Source organism: Suricata suricatta, chromosome 7, assembly GCF_006229205.1.
Source record: "Suricata suricatta isolate VVHF042 chromosome 7, meerkat_22Aug2017_6uvM2_HiC, whole genome shotgun sequence".
Lineage (NCBI taxonomy): Eukaryota > Metazoa > Chordata > Mammalia > Carnivora > Herpestidae > Suricata > Suricata suricatta.
The window spans coordinates 139,071,719-139,092,492 of NC_043706.1; the positions used below are offsets into that span (position 1 = coordinate 139,071,719).

General features: G+C 40.2%; 1 protein-coding gene and 1 long non-coding RNA gene across 2 annotated transcripts in view; one reads left to right on the plus strand and one right to left on the minus strand.

Annotated features, from left to right (window-relative positions):
- The window catches only part of PRKN (parkin RBR E3 ubiquitin protein ligase), a gene marked incomplete at its 5' end in the record, with an annotated part of 1,091,762 nt that overhangs the window by 454,943 nt on the left and 616,045 nt on the right, over positions 1-20,774 (minus strand). The window lies entirely within an intron of this gene.
- Positions 12,732-20,774, plus strand: part of LOC115296062 — a 29,413-nt gene continuing 21,370 nt past the window's right edge. Inside the window, exon 1 of the long non-coding RNA XR_003910712.1 lies at positions 12,732-12,833. This is a non-coding gene — a long non-coding RNA (uncharacterized LOC115296062). The remainder of the gene's footprint in view (positions 12,834-20,774) is intronic.

The window sequence follows — 20,774 nt, forward strand, 5'->3', positions numbered from 1 at the left end:
TGGAGCCCCTGGAGAAGAGTAGGGAAGATTTACGACTCATTTTTATAAGTGAGGAAACTAACACCAGAGAGACAGTTTCCTGAGGTCCCCCAAGCTAGTGACAGTCTTTACGTCATTCGATCTCAGGTAGTGTCCCCTGAGGACAGCTAATGCTGACATTTGTGCCGGTCAAGAGAGAAGAGCACATTCAGCCTCATTTCATCCTTTTTTTCCCCTTTATAAACTGTAGTTTCCTTTTTGGATCATTGCTTTGTATTAAATTCACATTCTCAGGTATTTCCCCCCTGTGGGTCAGATTAGCTCTCACTGAAATATTAATTCCACATTTTCAATAATCCCTATGGTTTGATGTCACAAATACCTGGATAAATTGTGATAACATTAAAACCGGCTTTCTCTGTCTTCATATATTGCCTTATAATGCATTCTTTCACCATCAAAGGAAAGTCCAAATATGCCTCTCTAAATCCTCTTTGTTTTTCAAATTTTACGATTTGGACACGGATGATATATAGATCACAGTCAAACATTTTCTTCTTACCTCATCTGATTTTGCTTGATAAAAACTAACTCCATCTATATGTATGTCTTTTAGAAATATGTCTGCGTTTTTCCTAAATGGATATGTCTTACATCTAATGCATAAGAAAAAATTCCAGTAGCATCTCCCTGGGGAATATGAACTAGCCCCTGATTATGCTAATGGAAGCCAAGAGGTTTTCAAAGCAAAAGAGCTATAATAAATTATTCATAAATAGGTCTCTCCTTTGATGGTTTTGGTGTTTCCGGATTTTCCTGACTGTAGAGGATATGTGATATGATATATGTAAGGTAAGCTGAAGATGTTACAGAGGGAAATGGGAATTGAAAATTAATTGGAATTTAAAGCACTGCATTTTTGCATTCAGTATATTGCGTGGAGGTGGCAGGGCGTCAGCAAGAGCCAGGAGCCTGCTTATCTGACTGTCCTTAGAGACTGCGGGGACATCTCCAGGACAGAGACTTGCTTCTAACGGAGCTGTGTCCTCGGTCCCAAAGGAAAATGACCCCCTCATGACTACTGCCCTGGACAAGGTACTAGACTGTATTTGGGTTGCCAGACTAGAGAACTAAAGGCTTTGGTCAAGATACTGCTCTGTTTGTGCTTAGTTTCTCTGCTTCTCTAACCTCTTCTCCTTTCTTTTTTCTTCCCTTTCTTTATTTCATTTGTGGGTTTACTCCTCAGAGTCTCCACCCAGACCCATGCCCAAAGGGCATCTTGTGGTGTTCAGGAATGGTACATCCTTAAAATTGTCATGTCTATGGCTGCCATAGTTTTATTACCTATGATTTTGTCATGCCTATCAACATTTCCACACCATTTTAAAACACCTGTTAGAATGGATGCGGATGGGTTATGAAATCTGTCTTGTCCATTTCTACTTGCAATGATCTGATCTCTAGAAGTTAAATTAACTGTATCTACTCCGGCATTTATATTTTTCTTTTTTGCACTCAATATTGAAAAAAAAAACAATTTCTGTCTTTAAGTCTTTTTTGTTCCCTGAACTTCACCAGGTCCTCACCTTGCAAATTTAGGGTAAGACACTGCTCTATCTTTCCTGTAATTCCCAAGACGCTCATGGATGAATCTGCTTACGTACTTTTATGAAAACCCAGGTCCCTTTCCTCTTATCTGAGATTTTCGTCACTCAAGAACACTGTCTCTACTATAACGATCTGAATAAAATCATCTCCTTATGAGATGCTGTCAAATGCATTTTGTCTTTGATACTGAGAGACTTGAGCTAGCCCTATATTCATATTTAGCCTTCTAATTCATGAAAGACTATGAAGAAACAGAGGGCAACTTTGAAAAAGACAAATGTGGGTTGGGTGAGAATCTCTATGAGCCCCTATGTGCTTGGAACAGTTCAGCTTTCTGTTGATTGTTGCAATATAATTTTTAATAGCATTCCCATTACTCTCAGAGGTATCCTGGTCTAGATGAGGAATTATACAGTCATCAGGTACTAAACCCCTCCCCCAACGTAGACCTAAGCATCCAGCACATAGCTAAGGCACGTTTACTGAAATGTGAGTAAAAAGATGTCAACAGTTACATATCTTCCTGGCAGGAGCGCTAAGAAGCCCACCTTAAGGCATCACAGGTGATCAACCCTGGAAAGTGATGCAGTCTCTATGGCTACCATTCTTCTTAAATTAGAATACATGGTTAAATAGTTTTAGTTTGACATGGATATACCTTGGACTTGATGATGTCTTTCTAGGAACCTGCTTAGAGAATAAGATCCTCAGGTTGTTTCAGCCCTTCCCCTGGGTGAATATACACAAAACAGACAACTGACAGTGGCCACGAGTGGATATTTATTACGTGTTTTCTAATATCTGCCAAGGAAAAATTGATTTTGGGATAGGTGTTGCAGAATGAGTTCCCAATATTTCACCAGTAGAAAAGTTAAGTAGCTTTCAACAAAACAGAATAATCCCCAAATTCTTCTCTTGCTTATGTGTATAGTGGAATACTTTCCACCAGATAATAATTTTCCTTCCAATGGATTAAAGCTTGAGACAATATCAAGGATGTTCTGAAAGCTCAGGACAAATCTAGTCTAATTTCTTCATCCTGAGTTTCTTGCATGTTACCCCACTTGTATCCAGCCTCTGGTTAGCATCAAGGCTAATGCTGATTTGTGGCTGAATGAGTTCTGGAATGATAAACTATCGGTACCTCAATATTGCAACCATTATTCTTTAAAAAATTTTTGTTTTAATGTTTATTTACTTTTGGGAGAGACAGAAAGAGAGACAGAGCATGAGTAGGGGAGAGACAGAGAGAGAGGGAGACACAGGATCTGAAGCAGGCTCCAGAATTTGAGCTGGCAACACAGAGCCCGACATGGGTCTCGAACTCATGAACTCTGAGATCATGACCCAAGCCAAAGTCGAATGCAAGGACTGAGTCACCCAGGTACTCCGCAATCACTCTTCTTCCTATCTCCTTGCCTATCCCAATCCCCAGTCTCTACCATGTAAGGGTGGTTCTAAAGATGACTGGTGTATGCCATTTATTTTTCATGAAATCATAGGAGAATACACTTGGAATTTCACTGCCCCAACATCAACAAATAACGATGATACCAAATTATGTTTCAGAAACTTTTCAATACTTGTATTACATTCTGCACAAACAGTATGCTTTTAATTCCTACTGTGGCAGAGATAATAACCACAGAAAGAATATTAAAAACAGTAAATAATTACAATCAGAACAGGAGGAACAGAAGAGGAAGTAAAACGCAGTCGCAGTGGGTCAAGGAAGAAGGCCAGAGCAAAACAGAATGCTGGAATTTCCGGCAGTGCATTGACACGTCAAGGTACCTTTAGCAAGCGTTTGCAAGAGGACTCACAACCTAACCGGTGGTATAGTGAATACAAAAATAAAGCAACGCGAGTCACTTGCCCTCAAACAATTTAGATTTTCTGGAGAAATATTAAATGCAGACATAAAACCTTTGATGTGTGTCAGCATATGACAAAATGTCTCCTAAAGCGGCATGGAATAAAAAGAGAAAAACAAAAACAAAACAAAAATAGAAGTGGCTCTGAATTGAATGAGAAACACCCACTTGAACAACTTGAGGAAGAACAATTTTGGCCATCAGGCAAGTGCAGTTAACAGGAGTCAGAGTGAGCACTGAGCAGGCCTCAGAGGTCAGAAAACAGAGGGGAGCAGAACAAGGAGACGAAGGATGAAGGCGGCACCAGGGGACATTCAGGACAAGAGAGGACACAGCCATCATGGCTTAGTTTTAGGTTTTATGTTCGTTTTAAGGGAAACTAGTATTTGCCTGAAACAATGTATATTTGATGGAGAAGTGCTGCTCGTTTCGGTAGCAGAAGAACTTTATCATATTGCTGGAAGAATTCAAGAACTGAAACTTGGAAGATAGCAGGTAGAAGGCATAAATTTTGTATTAACATGGCAATATGGAGTGAGATGTATGAACTCTGATATAATGTAATCTTTCACCAAAGACAGTTTTACTTTCTCAGTGATTTGACCCTGGTTGTATATCAATATCTTTTTAGGAAATGCATTTTTCGGAATACATTTTATTCGAATGATTGCTTCGAGATAGACATTCAAGGACAATCGGGTCTATAGATGCAACAGTCTGATAATATTGGTGAGTGAGTTTTGAGAGATTATAAGAAGACAAAAAAAAGTTTTGTTCCGGTAAGTTTGGACAATGATGTATCTGAAATTACTTTTTGAAAAAAAAAAAAAAGAAGTCAATACTCATTTTTAAACTACATCGGATGCAAGATTTTTGCTTTTACCTCAACTATATTTTAGAGGCTTAGGTTGAGCATGAATTGAAACTGCAGCGTGTGACGTGGCTCTATTTCACAGAGTAGGAATACCGCCCATTTGCAAAGGCCAACTTACTGAGGCTTCTTTCTTGAAAACTAAAATGACTTCCTTTAAAATGTATGTCCTCAGAGCTTTCCAAACATCATCGCATTATGTGCGAGATCTTTTAGTTGTTTCAAAAACACTCCAGTCACACGCACTTGATTATTTCATAGATGAGGCAAAGAGCAAAGGCATGGAATTATTGCTCAAGCTACAAAATGTTGACAGGTTTTTATCCTCGGCTCCGAGAATTTTACACAAACGTTATTAATCCCATTATGCCTGTTCGATGCAAAAGCAGTGACACTGCTTCAGGTGTTAATGCCATGAGACAGCCGTCCTGTGACAGTCGGCCCAAAGAACAGAGAATTGAAACATTAACGATTTTCTGGAAGTGAGAAGCGCCGCCGATGCATATGTAATGAAATGTTAGTCAGACGGAATGAGCACGAGGAACAAAAAACAAAAATGAGAAGTATGAGAACCATTGTATCAGTGCAATCCACAATGATCAGATGGCTATATTGGCAACGTCGGGAGGTGAACTTACCTATTTATAAACATAGGGCAAAGTTCTGTCAGGATCGTAAAGTGGAAAACTCCCATGAGGGACAGCCTTCCTGAAGGTAGTCACGCCATCAGGATTCATTTATTCCCTGAGCTTTCTCTTGGTCCTCATACGCATTGCTCTTGAAACCAATAAAACAACTCCAGTGTCTTATCATTAAATCTAGAAAAGTGCACCAGGACCATCTGGAAGCTTATCAGTCATACTAATGCTCCTTTTTTACTTCCAGAAATTGTTTCTGCAATGGTTTGGGTTGGGTCTCGAACATTAATACGTATAAAGGCCTCCGCAAGGGACCCTGACATGTCTCCAGATCCAGGGACCAGTGGTTTATTGGGAGTAATCTGGAATCATATCAGAGATCTAATCTATCCTTATCATTCATTCTTAAATCCCTATTCTTACAACTTCCTTGTCCCTTTAGAATTTGGACAGGGATCATAACATTATTAACGTTGATCTGTCTAAAACCACTGATTCATTCATTTATTGCACACACGCTTTAATTCACATCCTAGAATTTAGAAAGGTACCGCAGACATAGACGGCTAAATCTCCACCTGTTGATTGAGTCATTTTTTTTATTGTTCATTTTCACAGTGACAATAACTTTGTGCTTCAGGGCAACTCAAATATAATTTCCTTTTTCCTTTCTTTTTAAAATTTTGTTCTTTATTGGACTTTTCCCATTATAATAAAATTTAACAGATGATCCTTATTTTACATAACCTGTTTCAAATAATGAAAACAACCTAACTTATTTATGAGACTAATATAACCTTGATACTAATATAACTGAATAAGAACAATACAAGAAAATCACAGGACAATTTCACATAAGAATATAGACTGAAAATCCTAAAGAAGCATTACCAATCTGATAAAGTGCATATTAAAAAAAATAGAATCAAGAAGAGTATATCCCAAGGGTTTAATAGTAGCTGAACATAGGAAATATGTTTATGTCACTCATCAAATTAAGAGACTAGAGAAAATTTTTATGACACCTCAAAAGATGCTGACAAATCATTATGAGTTATACTCCACAGAGTATACGATATATATAGTATATTCTATTCTCTCTCTCTATATATATACATATTCTATATATATTCTATCTATATTCCCTATATAAATATTCTCTCTCTCTATATATATATCTAGATCTAGATATTCTCTCTCTCTCTCTCTCTCTCTCTCTACACACACACACACACACACACACACACACACACACACACACACTGCATTAATGAAGAAGTTTTAGGCCATTTCCTTTAAGTAAGGTACAAAACAAGAATGTTTCATATCACTTTTACTGTTTAACTATATCCTGGACAATACAATAAGAAAAGAAATAAAAGGTAGAAGGCTTATCATGGAATAGAAACAAAGAAACTGTTACTTGAAGATGACAAGCTCATTTATATACATTCTGAAAGAGTCAAAGAGACCTTATCAAAAATAATAACATTCATTAAAGAACCTTGAAGCGGATTTGATTAAATGGAGGGATATACCCCGTTCAACAACAGAACACTGACCACTCAACAGATATCAGCTCTTCCCCAGATAATCCATAAACTTAATGTGATTTTTTTGAGGGGGTAACATATAGGATTATTTTCTAATTAGTTTTCTCAACTTCTCACATATTAAGTATAAATCACATAATGTCCAAGAGTACTTTATAGTTTTTATAAATTCTTATAAATTTAGCTGCAGCCAAAAGAAAGGTGCTGTGGCCTGGAAGTCCATTTCCTGGGTTTTATTGGCTCCTCCCTCCCCTCAACAGGATGTGCTAGCAAGTCATGTCACTTTGCTCCCATGAAACTCCTTTTCTTTACTGATAAATGAGATTAGACAATAGTAGGCATTTTCACATTTTTAAATGCATTTCTCTTTATAAATAAGCTTAAAAGTTTAATAACACCAACCACGTCTACACCCCCGCCCACCCCATCACTCTATATCTCCACAACTCATATATCATCTTTCTGAAATAGTTCTTTCTAGGGGCGCCTGGGCAGCTCTGTTGATTTAGTGTCCAACTTTGGCTCAGATCATGATCTCACAGTTTGTGGGTTCGAGCCCCATGTGAGGTTCAGTCCTGACAGCTCAGAACCTAGAGCCTGCTTCAGATTAGGTGTTTCCTTCTCTCTCTGCCCCTCCCCATTCATGTTCTGTCTCTCAAAAATAAACAAATGTTTTTAAAAAATGAAATAGTTCTTTCTAGGCAATATTCTCCAGATTAAGATAGAAAATGGACTGTGTTCTATAGAACTTCATCAGGAGAGGTGGTGGCATATGCTTTCTGTAATTTGACTCAATTAAATCTTCCACATACAATACAAAATATACCAGAGTTCATATGTTAGAAGATACATATTTGAAGGACTTTTTTCTTTAGTTGTGTGTGGATGGTACTTCTTATAATACATAGTGACCAGAACTGATGAAACAGGACATTCAACACATTTTCACTAATACTCACCTCCCACTCCCCAGAGCATAATCACAGTATAAAGTGATCTCTAGGTTTCTTCTGATTCTACAACTGAAGAATTATTCCTGCCTTAAAGCTCTTAACTCCTTTGTTGGCTTCTTTTGAGATGCAATGGAACACCAAACTCACCTATCTGTTTCTCTTTTCTTCCTTCTCCCCAGCTCAACAACCTAAAACAATAGGTCTCAAGGACCAAGGCACCAGAGTTTATATATATTTAGAAGGTGTTTCTTCCTGAAGGTCAGACAGTCTCCAGGGTCACTGCTAATAATGCTAATGTGCATTTGCTTAGATCAGGGGTTGACATATTTTTCTGTAAAGGATCACTAAGTAAATGTCTTGGTTTTGTGTACCATATGTTCTCTCTCAAGTACTACTTAATTCTTCCACTAGAACATGAAAGAAAGATGGATAAGACATAGATGAATAATTATGGTTGTATTCCAACAAAACTGGATTTACAAACACCAGTTGGGGGCTGAATTTAGCATATGCATCCTAGTTTGCCTCACACTGACTTCAATGCAGTTTACCCACCAATGAACAATTGTGTCCTATTTTGTGCTATCATGTGAGGAGGGCTCCTATGGGCATGAACAAGTTTCTTCACTTTTTTCCAAATGAAGAAGATATTTTTTTCAAAGGGCACACATTTTGAATTTAGGTAGTTGTGTGTGTGAGTGTCTATACTGATTTAAAATATCAATTTGATTTTAACGTTTTTAGACACAGCTCACTAAGCACAATATCAGTTCAGAGCAGTTCTAGCAGACTTGGATTGAAAAATAACAACATTGGTGTGTTATTGATGGTGCCTTTCTACACCTAGCATGGTCTCTCCTGTCAGGTTCATTAGCAGTAATCCAAGTGTGACTTCAGGTATGATCACTTCAGGTGAAGTCAAGTCTATTGCCAAGGTGTGAAGTTATCAAGGCGAAGATACAACTTCACAGAGAAGCAAACCATTCATGACCTTAACAACAAATAAGTGTTAAATGGCTACCTGGTATCAGTTAGGCAAGTTTTGTCGTGGCATCCAGTGATCAAATTGGTTAAAAAAAAAATCCCTCAATAAGACAGCATGTAATAAATGACCAAGAATCTGAAAGTCATGAATAGAGTGTTGAAAATACATTTGCCATCATTGCTTCTCATGGGTAAGTCAGAGGACTATATAAAGCAAATTCTAATAATGAAGCGAAATAACAAAGGGGTTGTTATTTCAAAAGATACATGGCAAAGTAGTTGAGCCCTTTTGATAATTGTTTATCACTAAGGAGATAGTGATTACAAACAATTTCTGGTTGTGTATATATTGGCTTTTACATTGTAGAATGGAAGTATGATTCCTTTTAATATTTAACATGGTTCTGTACTTACTAGGTTGAAAATCAGATAGCACTTGTTTTGAAATCACAGTCAAGAACTCTACAAATTTACACATTAGTAGTACCTCATAACATTGTGTGAAAACTGGGTATGCCACATGGCTTGGAGAGACTCTGATGTGCTGGAAACAATTCTAGCTGTCAAGATAGTGAAGGCCAGAGTGGTCGGGAGACTTCTGCTGCCTGAACATCCCCTTTGCCTACTCCCTTTACAGTGCTAACAGAGCTCAGGAACATACTGTTTCCAAGTGAGCCTGAAACAGCATTCTCTTGGGTGAAATGTTCTCTCTCTGTTGGCAGCGAGAATCTTTCCTCCTTAGTCTAACCTCAGTTCCCCACTGAGGAGGAAGAACACTGCCTTTATCTCCAGGATCATAACATGAAGGCGGGTGGCACTGAGGCAGCTCTGTATGGAATGGGTAATTGCTTGGTTGTGCCTTTCAATTACCTACATCACAGCTGTGCTTTTAGATTAGTCAGACAGAGCAAGGCTTCTGTTTAATGCTGCCTCCCCGAAACTCAGCAATGCCTTCACACATGCCAATAAGCCAGGATTCTGTGGGGGCACAATTAAATGGGCTGTGTGGAATAATTGCATCTCTCTCTCTTTCCATATTCCAGTTCATTAAAAATGAGGCACTACATTTCTGGGGTTTCTAAGAGTTAAGAAAAATACTCCCATGTCTTACCTGCTGATCAGATTTTAAGGTCTGTGGTTAAGCTTATGTGGATGCTTTCAGTGTTCAGCACGCCTAGCAAATGAATGTGTATCATGAGAAATGTTGCTCAATGTGCCTGGGTGGCTCAGTTGGTTAAGTGTCCGACCTCAGCTCAGGTCACAATCTCGTGGTTTGGGAGAACAAGCCCCACATTGGGCTCTGTGCTGACAGCTCAGAGCCTGGAGCCTGCTTCAGATTCCATGTCTCCCTCTCTCTGTGCCCCTCCCCTGCTCATGCTCTGTTTCTCTCTCTCTCAAAAATAAACAAACACGAAAAAAGAAAAATGTTGCTAATATTTATATGGGAAACAATGATAATGGCACTAATAATTCTATGGTATAATCCCCTGAGAAAAAAATAAAATGAATTTGATTAATCTTAAAATATCCTAGAGCAGAGCTATGAACTTTGCATTAGCTGGTTGTTATTTTCTTGCTAAATGCAGAATCTATTTTTGTGAGGTTTTTTTCCCGGACATTTTAATATTACCATGCCTTCAATTTCAAAAGGTAAAGTCCTATTTGTTAGTGTCTAATGACAAGTTTACATTGTCAGAATCTTCTATCACTAAGACAATATTAATTGCAAATAAAACATGGACTAACTAGAAGGAAGCAAAAAGGTAGATACTGTGATAAAGGGAAGGACTTTTCTTTCACTGTAACTGTGCTTTAATTTCTTTCTGTATTCATTCGGCTTCTGTTTGTCGAGTGTCTCCTTGTGACAGATCATTTGTGAAGCACTGCCATTGAGTAGAACATTTCTCTGGATGTATAACTTTTAGCACAAGCAATCCATGTATACCTGTAAGTGGACAGACTTTGTCCTATGTGTGATTAGAAGGGGGTTGAGAATACATTAACATCTCAATCTTAACTTGTTTTCAGTATGATCTTTGTCATCTAACTTTACATTTTCTGAAACAACTCATTGAATGCCTCTGCCATCTTACACGTCAAAACTGGGAAGTCACATGCACCCTGAGTCCTGCAAAACTGGGCACACAGTCCCTCAGCACACCCCTTGCAATAAGACAAGGACCAAGCTCTAGCTCCCAGTGGCATACGGCCCTGTCCCAAGGACGACCCCAGCTCCATGGTTAAACTGCCTGCCTGAGAAAGTTCCAGGCTCTCAGGAGACTTTACTGTCAGCCAACACCTGACGACCGGTGCCAGACCTCCCTTCCTAAGAGCATTTATCAAGAAGGCTTTATGATTGTGAATATGTATCTCTTTCAACGCAGACATGTCCTTCTCAAGGACCGGAGAGCCATTCCTCTGAAATGCACTCATTGGGAAGGGTGGGGCCTCTGTGTCCCAGTCCATGGACTCCCTCTTCCGTAACTGGCCTGCAGGCATTCACACTGATCAGGTCAGCCCTCTGTATTTGTTCACTGATTCACTAAGCCCCGCTCTCCCATCCTTCCTGCTCACCCTGAACTGTCCAGTCACCTCTGGGTAGATCAGAACAGAGCTCTGCTCTTTCCCACTGTCCATGGTACTGACTAAGGCATGTCTTCTCCACTTTAACCAAGTGTTTAATGCCTGTGTGTTACCTCTGACAGCTCCCTCCTCTGTCTTCCCACAGGCAGACAATCCCCTAAGGTTATTGACGTTTCTTTGGGATGTATCACAATCTAGATTTTCTTTTCAGGTGAGATATAAATGTTACATAGCTTTCCACGACCTGATATGAATTGTAACAGGCTCTAAGGGCTCCCTCTTGAGCTGTCAGTGAGGCAGGGTGACTTAGTTTCCTACAGCTGCCGCCAGAATCCACGGCAGACTTGGTGGCTTCAAACAGCAGCAGCTCATCCCCGCACAGTTCTGGAGGCCAGAACTTTGAAGAGTCTGGTGGACAATCTGTCCTTTGCTTCCTCCAGCTTCTGAGTGGCTACCTTGGCTCTGTCTCTGCCTCTGTGTTCACATCTCCTCCTTCTCTGTGTGTCTCTTATCAGGGCACATGCCATTGGGTTTAGGGCCCACCAGATAATCCTAGATGATCTTCTCACCTCAAGATCCTTAACTTAATTAGATCTGCAAAGACCCTTTTCCAGCTAAGGTCACATTGGCAGGTTCTGGGGATTAGGATGTGAAGATACCATTTTGGAGGCTGCCATTCAGCCCACTGCAGTGAGTTAGTTCCTTCATGGCCCTGAAGTGAACACACGGGCCTCCTGGCCTCACAGCTGCGCACAGACTCCTGAACACAAGAGCCCTGGTGCAGAGGCCAACCAACAGGAGTTTGGTCCTACCAGACTGGGCCATGTGGGCGTGCACACAACACCGGAAAACAAGACGCAGCCCAGATGGTACTGCTTGGCAGTGTTCTAGAAGGTTGTTAGAGTTTCAGGTCTTCTAAAATCTCAGTTAAGCCTTGTTTGACTCGGGTTTGTTGGGGCCTTTCTTGTATAGCGCAACCCAATTCAGGATGACCCCTTGTCAGTAGGGAACCTCGGGGGGATATGCTGGGCACGGCAGTTATCTTGGGAGCAGAGTGGGAGGGCTGGTGGTAAAAATGGTTTCCGTCGCTGCTGCGACTTTACTCACCTCAGCATTGGCAGGGCCAAGCGAATGGGAGGCTAACATGGAAATAAATCAATGAGAAAGCACAAGAATGAGTGAGCCATGAATTAATCAACTATAGACCAAGGAGATTTCAAGAGTGCAAATTCCTCTAAATTCTTCTCATGCTGCCCAGCCTGCGGCAGTTGGAGAAAAAAAAATTGTTTGGTCAGCTGATCTCTGTTCCATAAATAATGATTCGTTTTGATTTGGAGGAGGGGGTGTAGGATGATGTGGCTGTGAGGTCGGGCTACGAAGGGGGGCTTGTCACTCACCATGGGAGTAGGGCACTGGCTTCCCTTCCGGTCACATGTCAGAAGGTGGATGACAGTGATGACCAAAATAGCAAAGAAAGCAACGAAGAGTGACGGATTTCTGAAATGTTCAGACCTAAGAGCTATTTCCTCACTTCTCTTTGCTTTAGAGAAAGAATGTGTCAGCCAGGAGTGTGAGGGCACATGATCACACAGCAAGAGTCACGCTAGAGGTACGCATAAAACCTCAGTGCACGCAGATGATACGTTTTCAGACCCTTAAAATCATCACACAAGATGAACTAATTTGGACTGAGATGCAAAGGTCAGAAAGAATCAAACTGTTTCTGTGCCAACATTGTCAGCAAGGCGTCTGAAAGGAAGCCAAACATCAAAATAAAGACCCTTGAAAAGGTAAGTGGAAAATGGTTTGCTCGCAATTATTCCGTCTATTTTTACAATGTCCTTTTCCATAATACACTTATCCCAAAGCACATTCCATTTTTAAGACAGAAGAATAAAAGATTGTCCACAAGAATAAAAAATTATGTATTTGTTTATAACAGATTTCTTCTCCTTTCCTGTTCATTCTGAATGCTTGCTTTTAAGAGGAAAAAGTCCTGCATTGTCTGTAAATTTTAACATTAATGATCTGCTGAGAGTTCGTAAACATAAATTAATTTGATGTAAAACAATCTAGAAAAGAATTTATGTTAAACAAGTATGTCTTCCTTTTCCTATGGATGTTTTATGAAATCGTGTCCTACTCTTTAGTGAAAACGAGCTCAGGAAGATATTTCCTCATGTGGGTTTTCAAAATTAAGAGTATGAAATTCCCCAGAAGTAACAGTGAAGGCAGTCGGAATGTGATGACACCCTACTTATCAGCACCACTGCAGCAGAGGAAATCCTCACCATCCTCACCTCTCCCTCCCGGCCGGAAAGTCACAGGCTAGCAGAGTGGCCTGGGGCACAGGAAAACTTTCTAATAAGATTGCTGTAATTGGGTACGGGGGGAGAAGAGGGTAAGAGCAGGGGCAGCTGCTGGACCTCAACCTTCTGAAATACGTCAGATTCTGGGAAAATCCTTAGTTTTGCTTCCAGAGCTTGCTCTGGCTTGAACAGGGGGTGGAGTAAGAAGGGAAGATTGATGAACAGATTCCAATCTGGCCTGGGACTGTGGCTGACCATGCCCTTCGTGGGGCTGACTGATCCCCAGTCAGTGCTGGATCCCTTGTGGTGGGTCCTGAATTTGAGCCAGGATCTCAACCATGCATTATTCATTCTCTGAACACGGCATACAGGTTTCTATTCATTAGTCTGTATATTTTAAATAGATGCATCTGTTCTCCATTGTGAGATGATTCTTCATCTTTCACACTGAGATCGTAAAACCCATCTTTCATCCTGATGTAGTATTTTCATTTTTTTTCCTATAAAATGTCTTGAAAGGACCAGATAGTAAATATCTTAAGGTATCAAGGTCACAGAGTCTCTCTGTTGTAATTACTCAATGCTACTATTGTAGTGCAAACGCAGCCATGACAATCCATAAACAATGAGTGTTGTTATATTATGTCAAAGATTTATTTATGAGCACTGAAAATTGAATTTCATATATCATGTTGTTATTTTTTAAAGTATAACTTTTTAAACATGTAAAATATACTCAAAGCTCATGGACTTCACAAAAAGAGGGAAAGGCATAATGTGCCAACCTCTGGTCTACAACAAGAACGTAGAAAAGTTAATCTTCATTTTATAAGTAAAAACAAAAAGATGTGAATAAAAGAAAAAGGTGGTGATGTTGATGTCTTTCTAGATAAATTATATAAACACATAAATGTTTGACAATGTAAGTTGTCTGGCATTGTAATGAGAGGCACAAATTAGACCTAAGTGAAGAAGGTTCTAGTTTCAGTTCATCTGTAACCTGTTATAGTCTTGCAAAGAATACAAAAATTTCCTTAATTCCATTCTTTTGGGGTCTCTGGTAAATGGAAATGGCTTATAAAATTTCAAAGATCCTATTTTTCCACGAAGATGATTTCATCCCTATGTTTACAGCTTTTCCCATATCCCTTGTATGACTAGCTATCTGCTTATTGTTTTACTTCTATCATATACAATTATAAGAGGTAAGATCTTAAAATCAGGGCAATTGCTATAATTGAAAATGAATACTTTAATTTACCCTTCATGCACAGGGGGTTTGTAGAAAAGCACAACCTTTAAGACTAGCAATAATTTACAACGTATCATCACCAACCATACATTTTGAAAAAGCTAAGAAATATAAAATCAAAGTAGAATATAAATTATTCAGGAGAGAAGTCCAATTACAAGGAGAAAAATATATTTGGACGCATATAGCCTACCTCTTGCTGTCATCAAAAGCATCTGGCAGGGCTTGGCTCTGCAGCAGGTACTAGAGTCCTACTGATGTAGACTTTCAGGACCGCTGCGCTATATTTTATAGTGTCATATAACCCCAATCACATTTTCTAAAAATTTTATTGTCCAGCATTCACATACCCTATAAATGGCATAATAAATGATCTATAAATAATAATGTGGAGTTCACTGGGACCGAACACATTTTTACATTTTTCTAAAGTAGAACATGCTACAAAACAGAAAATAGTTTTTAAATATAAAGGGAACAAAGATACGTGCTCCTTTCCTGAAAATACTTGTCTCTACTGATGATGATGAGGCTCGGGATACATTAGCCCCTTGATAAGTATATTCTTTAATAACGTTGCTTGTTTTTAAGCTGAACATACCGAGAACTAGCTGCATTACCCACAAGGCTTCTTAACATTGCTTCAAGCCAGACTCCGCTGTCCCTGTTGCTAGAACCACAGAAGACGCACTCACAACACGTGAGCCCATCTTTGACTCCTCCTCCTCTGCTGCTGCTTCTTCTCAGGCTCTACACCCTGTAGACCCACATATTGAAAAACCTCAGCCATCGACCCCATTTCATTTTCCTGACATAGTATTTCCTGTCTTCTTCCTGGGGGCAGACCATGCTTCTGACCCACAGGGGAGATCCAAAGAAGGTTTCTACAAATGGCAGAGGGTTGGGCAGTCCTCAAATGTGCCAGGACAACCAAGCTGCATTGAGTCAGATTATCTGCAAAGTTTTAATTCAGTTTATTAACTGATTTTGGAAGACTTCAGTCCCATTTTACTATGTCTTTTCTTCCCTCTACACTCAACCAGTAAACAAATATACATTGTTTATTGTATACAAACAAAAAGGAAACAAAATACCAACCAGCTATGTAATGGGGGAGAGAGGAAGAGAAGAATGTATTCTGATATGAAGATACGGGCTTGACCATGGGGTGTCCCCATACAATGGGGAAGACAAGCGACAGGGAGATGACAGCATAGGAAGCCCGCCACAGCCGGGCACATGCTGTGGCCACATGAGTCATAAGGACCCCAGGTGTTGTGACTTAGAGACAAAAGGAGATGACTGCATTTTAGGCCCTTTACCTTCCATCAGACTTGAGCTAATTCAGTAGCAGACCACACCAAACAAAGCTAGATAAATCTTGCCATAGTGTCATCTCCCGCATTCCCAAATCAAATACACTTAACATAATTATCTGATGCTCCTCTTTTTAGAATTATTCATGCCACTGTTTCCTTTTGCTGGCATGAGTCAGAACTACCAGCGTAAATTTAACATGATTTATTTACTCCTCTACCAAAATACGAATAATTTAAATGTTTCATGATCACAGGGCTATCAATATTTTATATTAATTGCATAGAAAAGATATCAGTGCAACTATTTAGAAATTCTTCTGTCCTGTGAAGAAAAGGCAGTAAGAAAGAAGCAATAAATTATTAATTATTAACTATTAATAATTGATAGCATACTATGTGCTAGGGACAGTGCCAATGTTTTCGTGGACCTCACCCCCTCTCACCTCCTCAAAGCTAACCACTGTCTTGATTTACAATATAGTAGTTTCATTCATCCCTCTTTCTGAAATCATAGGTCTATGTTATTTTTTTTAACTCTTCTCATGTAACATTGAGTGAAATTCACTATAGAGTAGAATCAGATACCGAATTTGCATGGTCCCGTGCAAAATGAAAATGCAGGTCCCCTGTTCAAAAACAACAAGATGGTTACAGCAGACCAGTGAACCCAGCACAGGGCCCTTTCAGAGCGGGGCCACGTGCAACTGCCAGATCACACACCCATGAAGCTGGCCTTGCTGTATAGGATACTGAAGGGTAAATACACTCTATTCATATTCCATCTCACTATTGGTGAACATAGCTAAGTGGTCTCCATTCTTCTTTTTTGAATGATGCTGCTACGCACATTCTTAGGCATCTTTGGGTGAAGATAGAGTCGCATCCCTATCAGTTATATAGTTATGAGTGAATTTGCAGAGTGGTAGGTATGCGTATGTTCAGCTCTGGGAGATCAAACACAAATTCGTTGTATCGGTTTACGTTTCCACCCACACAGTTCCACATTTCTCAGAGGTCCAATGGCTCCCTAGTCTCACCAGCACTTGAAATGTTCTCTTTTCCTTCTGCGGAGATGTTTAAAGTACAGAATTCTGACATCCCACTCCAGACTTAACTAAATCCATACTGCTGGAATTTCTCTCCAGATTCTGTTTTTAAAAAGTAATTTTTTAATGTTTATTTATTTTTGAGAGAGGGGGGTGGGAAGGAGGGAGTGTGAGCCAGGGAGGGGCAGAGAGAGAGGGAGACACAGAATATGAGCAGAATCCAGGCTCTGAGCTGTCAGCACAGAGCCTGATGTGCAGCTCGAACCCACCAACTGTGAGATCATGACTTGAGCTGAAGTCAGACGCTTAACTGACTGAGCCACCCAGGTGCCCCAGATTTTGTTTTGTTTTGAAGCTCCTTCAGTGATTCTTCACTAGGCCATGTACAGAATTGCTATTCATCATCAACAGCGGTATCTTACACCAGACCTAAAAAAATGTTATTGTTGCATGGAAGTTAAACCTGAATTCAATAACTGAGAATACAGACACCAGGCCATTACCTCGCCAAGGAGACAAGCCAGTGACAACAAAGGTGATGGGAAGCAGCCACGCCAGGAATATTTTGCGCGGTTTTTCCAACACTCCCCTGCGGGAGGGCCAATCAGTGTTTCTTGCTCTGGCGGTGTGAAAGGACTTTTGAGAAAGAGCAAGGTGACGACTCTCTCAAAGTTGCAAACTAGCTACTCTGAAAACACCTTTGGAAATTATCATTATAGAGTCATTTTCATTTTTAACCTTCTAATTTTTATTTGAGAGAAATAAAGAAAAATCACATCATTTTACATAATGATAGTGTAATTTAAAGCTTTTCTTGTTTCAAATCTGTAGGATATCTACTTAACAACAGCATGCCACTTCCTTCTATTTTTCTATGCTTTAGGCATATGCACATTAGAAGTAGTGGCATGCATGAAGAACAAAGGGTATCCTGTCAAAATATATTGTAGTTCAGGAGGGAAGCTTTGAGTCTGCTACTATGTGCAATATAATCAGTAGCCTGCGATCAAACGCATCATGTTGGTACTTTCTTCGTGTTCATTTCAGAAGAACATGTTCATGGGGCTGATACTATGTAGACCTGGCTATCTCTAAAACACCCTATTAAAAGTGCTGATAGACAATGCATTTCAATATTTTAGATTATCTTTCAAAATGAAAATCATTCATGACAGAAAAATCCCTTCGGCCACGTGGCATGTGTTCACGGGGTACATGTTTTTCTTTGTTAGGTAACGTGTGCTAAGATATATTATAGAAATTAGCATTTCTGGCTATCTTTTTCCAATTATATTTTTAAATATGTACATTTACAGCATAAATGAAAAGCTCTATGACAGATATTATTCTCTAAGATTCAAAGATCATATTCTTGGTGACATATCCAACCCATTATTAACAGAGTCTTGTCTTCAGAAATGAGAGTGCATGGGTAATTGACATAACTAGAAATATGCTCATCTCTGAATCTCCATTTTATTTTCCTGCGTGACCCTGGCATTAAGGTATTCTTCTCTGCAAGTGGGATGCCAGAGCATTGTCTCAATATGTGTCCTCAGAGAGTACGGCCACAACCACACTACCTAGGTCTGAGTGCCAGCTCACAGGATAGGTGGTGGTAGAAAAGCTATGGTGAGTCCTCACAGCCCAGATGCCATTTTCTGCCTAGAAGGAGGCCCACTGGGATGTTCTTGGATCCCGGTGCCTCACAAGGAGAACACACTTCCTAGACCCTCCCTTCCTTACCTTTCCTTCCATTGAAGTCATTAGTAATCATGGAGAAAAGGAAAATCAGCGTAATCTGTGCTTTCTTTGTGTTTCAGTCCATCAGGGGTGCTAATAAAATCTACCACAGCCAGAGTGGTTTATAAACAACAGTAAACGGACTTTTCACTCTTCTGGAGGTTGGAAGTTCGAGATCGAGGGACCAGCAGGCCCAGTGTCTGTTGAGGACCATGTCCTGGTGGCCTTCCTCTTGGCTCACTGTGTCCTCACGTGGTGGATGGGGAGGGAGGCTCTCTGGGGTCTCCTGAATAAGGGCACTAATGACAGTCCTGAGGCTCTGCCCTCAAGACCTAATCACTTCCCAAAGACCTCATCTCCTAATACTATTCTATTAGGGGTTAGGGTTTCAACGTATGCATTTTGTGGAGAAAACCCTCAGTCTGGGATGGCACGTGGCATCTAAAAAAGTACCAGAAAAAGAACCTGTAGACTTAGCCATGATGTTCAGGATTGTTAGAACCTCTGTCATTGTCCAGTTGTTTAACACCTGCCCAATGACTTCCACTACCCCTTTGAGAAGAGAAAGCCAGCCATTTGTTGCTGTTAGTCAAATTTCTAAACTATCACAGCTCAGGAAATGTGTTCATCTAGAAAATAGAGCCTTTAAGCTGTTCCTTTAAGACATAAAAAGGACAGAAAGAAGGGCCTTATCAATGCTGCTGCATGAGTTCTGCCCTCTTCCCTTGTTCAGAGTTCCCGCAAAATTCTGGTAAAGACTTGAAACAAGTTTCCCTGGGAAACAGATGCCAGGAAGCACAGCTGGCATCCTGAATGTGCCCTATTTGGGAACACATCAGCAGTCAGGCAGCTGGTGGAAACAGACCCAGATGCTGGATCCACTGCAAACTTGCTAACAATAATCGAATTGTATTTAGAGGCGTAGAAAGGGTTCCACACCGCCCCAGCCTTTTTTGGTGAAACAGGTTGCACATAAATCTGCGTGAATTGCAAGCATCAGAAAAATGAGATTCAAACACAGAGGAAGAGGTCAGTCTGATCAGCCCAATGCTTCCCAGAGTGAGCCTGGGTTGGTTTAACATAGCTTACGCCTCACAGATGACCAGATCCTTAGACTTGGCAAACATGGATTGATCCCAAATTACATGAGAGGCAAGGTCAAAAGAGAAGAGCTTTGCCAAACTTTATTAAGGTCCATGAGGATATAATGATCAACAAGTTAAAAAAAAAAAAAGTAAAGTGACACTGTACTGTCTCCTAGAAAATTGTAATTCAGTCATTTAAGGTCACATGTCACAGAATGTAAACAGACAGGGCCTCACGATGCCAAAAATGGGAAGGACTAAGAATATTAGTCTCACTTTACAGATAAAGAGCTTGAGACTCAGAAAGTCATGGTCTGTTTTCAGTCATCACTGCTTTGTTTTAGACAGTTTATTCTCTTTCTCCCAAGTTTGGAATGTTCTAGATCACCTGGCCTAAGACAGCTTCTTACCTGATGTTGAGGAGAAGGGTAGCTGGCCACATAGTACAGGCATACTGGGACACAGAGCTGGGAATCGAACATCTACACAACTACCGTTCTAGCCTACTTGTTTAAATCTGTGAATGCTGTTGGTGGACAGATGGTCACCCATATAGTTAACAGATTATTTAGAATAGCCATAGAAGGCCTTGTTAATTTACTTCATTCTAGAATGGAACAGCAAATGGAAAAAGCAACACACACGCACACACACAAAACACAACAAAAAACTCCTTGCCCTGTGCTTTGGAGGGCCAATTCAGTACCTCTAGTCATGTGAAGAACAGGCTTGTAGGCTACCCTTTACTTTCCTTATATTTGTTATTCTATCTTCTGTATTCTCAGATTGGCATTTTTTCACTGTATGAAAGGATGTAGTTTCTGATGTCAAAGTCCATGAATGCACTGAGCATTGGCGTGGGGCCAGGCGGCTGCTTGGGAAGGGCAAGGAGCATGCCCGCCCCCCTCCCCAGACAGGCAGGAAACACACTGGGCTCCCGAGCCAGCAGCCTCCTTCCAGGCTTCCCTCCAGGAAAG